Source organism: Echinops telfairi, unplaced genomic scaffold (assembly GCF_000313985.2).
Source record: "Echinops telfairi isolate 266 unplaced genomic scaffold, ASM31398v2 ScPeMD7_7458;HRSCAF=8496, whole genome shotgun sequence".
Lineage (NCBI taxonomy): Eukaryota > Metazoa > Chordata > Mammalia > Afrosoricida > Tenrecidae > Echinops > Echinops telfairi.
In genome coordinates this window covers 12159809-12162448 of record NW_022111358.1, presented here as the reverse complement: position 1 = coordinate 12162448, position 2640 = coordinate 12159809, and the positions used below count along the sequence as shown (strand labels likewise).

Here is a 2640-nt window from a genome sequence, read left to right as displayed (position 1 = left end):
GGGAAGCTGGAGCTTCATCTGAAAGGCCAACACAAGAAGGGAAGTGAAGATGGTAGAACCACAAATGAGGGTCAGACGAACTAAAAACGGCTCTCTTGCCAGCCACTGGACAGTGAGAAGACATATTACTTAGTCCACAAAGATAAGGAATGAAATGATCTTTCCAGTTTTTGCCAACCCCCCAAAACAAACAAACACTTCACTGCTATTGAGTCCATGCCAACTCCCAGTAACCCTATACGACAGGGTAGAACTGTCCCCGTGAGTCTCTGAGACTGTCGCTGTTACAGGGAGGAGAAAGGCCTGTCTTTCTCCCTCAGAGTGGTGGTTCTCAAACTGCTGACCTACAAGATAGTAGAATAACCTGTAAGCCTACGCCACCAGGCCTCCTACATTTTTGCCCAACATTCCTTCATCTCCCAAGTGGCAGGGCCCACACCCCAAATGCAATCCCAAAGCCCTGCTCTCTGGACTCTATTGCCTACCACCCCGAGCATTGGGTGGGCCCTCGAAGCACCAAGATGGAAGGAGGCAAGGAACGCTTCCATCCGCTTGTTGTCCTGTGTTTCTCTGTGCCCTAAGTTTCTCTGGTGAACTTTTCTCCTACCCAGACCCTCCCAGCCCGTGCCCTAAAGCCTGGCTAAGTCCAATGTAAACAGTAACACCTCCCCAAATCTCCTGCCACCAGTCACAAAGCATCACCAGAACTATCTTCCCAGACAGTTCCTGGGCCCTCCCCACCATTTCAGCTGCTAGGGGGGCCACCAGGGACATCAGCTGACTGCTAGCACCAGAAAGTATAATCTTCACACCAACAGGAGTCAGGAAGGCCACTCTCCTCTGGAGCCTGGTGCTGTGAGCTGTCTCCTGGGTGAAGACAGAAAGGGAGGGGAAGAATTTCCTAGTGTTTGGATTACAAGGAAGAATGTTGAAAAGACACACACACACACACACACACACACACACACACGCACACGCAGGCACGCACAGACTCACACCCTGACGATGCAGACAAAACACGAACCATGTCCGTGGTAGAACATTTTAGCGTTCGGTAATATTCTCAGAGGCCCAAGGTTTTCAGCCAAATCCCAGGTCTGTGCACAAGGACACTGCATAAATCCTTCCCCTTATGAAAGGCCGGTCTGCGCAGATGGGACCACTCTTAAGTAAACTGTGGCACCCTCGTCCATCCATCTCTGGCGGAGCGGCAGGGGGCTGGCCCTACCAGCCTGGAACAGGCTGTTGTGATTTGGGGGCGAATAATGTTCGAGTCCCCAATTTGATCTCTCTGACACAGGAGGTGTCTATTTGACCACAACCCAAACTCCCCTCCCCTCCTCTCCACTCCCTTCCCCCAAGGGGAGCTCCACTTGTAAAGTCAGATCGCAGGAGTCTGCTGCTGAAATGGTGGTGGTGGCCCAGGTGGGGACTCAAATTGGAGCTTCTGAGAGGTGGCTAGGGTGAAGCGGTGCTGAATTGCAACAAGGTCCCTCAAGCGCCATTTCTTTTAGTGCAATGTTGGGTGGGGTGGGGGGAAATCCTTCTAGCAACTCCACTTTCTGACAATCTGCCTCGTGAACATTTATTCCACAAGAGGTTGGGGATGGGGGATGTTTAAAAAAAAAAAAAAGACCAGATAATTAAGCACTCAGCAGAGGTAGATGGCTTTGTAAGGCTGCTTTCATCCTGAAACCCATCGGGTCCCCCCACCCCCACCGGCCACCCGTAGAATGGTTAGCAGGCATCCAGCCCCTGCTCCTCTCCTCAGGTGTGTCAGGAAGCCACAAGACAGGTGGGTAGAGGGACAGGCAGACCCGGGCACCCCAGGTGCTCCCCAGGAAACGCAGAGACTGTGAAATTACACCAAGGCTGGACAACTTACCAGCGCATGCAGGGAACCCTTGGGGTAGTGAAATCATTAACTTGCTAATCAGCTACACCTTGCCTGCTCCTTTCTTCCTGGAGAAAAACAAAACAAACCATTGCAAATCGCTTTCACATCAGGTTCCTATGTCAGTCACTTGGTGACAAATTATGCTTTTGAAGAAATAGACTGTCTGCCTCCCCATACACTGAAATGGGTCAGTTAGGTCCCTGCCTTTTTCCAACTTGTCCCCACCAGGCTTCAGTGGGATGAACAGACACACTGTTCTGGAGAGGCAAGTTCCCAACCCCCCTCACCCCCCAATTCCTGCTCTCTTTAGCCTGCTTGTTGGTGCTAAACTGCCAAGACCCACGTGGAGAAAGGCGGATTGATTAGAATCGTAATCATAAATCCCTGGCGTCCACACGGCTTTACCTTTTACAGAGTGTATTCGCACATTATCTGTCGCGGTCTGAAGCGAGTGGAGCCGGAAGGGAGCTTAGCAACCATTTAGTCCAATCCCCTGGTGTAACAGATGAGGAAACTGAGGCCCAGAGGCCTTTCCCACAGGCCACAGCAAAGGCACGGCGCATCCAGGCCCGAGCTCTCCTAGTCTAGGGGTTCTGGGGCGACTCACAGCCTCTGCGAAGAGGAAACACACACAGCCATCGTTTGGTTCCACAGTGGATAGAAAACAAGAAATCAGAAAATGAAGAGCAGGCTCTGAGAATGAATCACCGCAACTCTGGTCAGAAATAGCTTGGAGGGCTAGG

General features: G+C 51.7%; 1 long non-coding RNA gene across 1 annotated transcript in view; it reads right to left on the bottom strand.

The window, feature by feature from the left end:
- Positions 1–278: 278 nt before the first annotated feature.
- The window catches only part of LOC123522757, a 5461-nt gene continuing 3099 nt past the window's right edge, over positions 279–2640 (bottom strand). The window contains exons 2-4 of the long non-coding RNA XR_006680980.1: positions 2303–2509; positions 1886–1962; positions 279–867 (exon numbers count right to left, since the gene is read on the bottom strand). This is a non-coding gene — a long non-coding RNA (uncharacterized LOC123522757). The remainder of the gene's footprint in view (positions 868–1885; positions 1963–2302; positions 2510–2640) is intronic.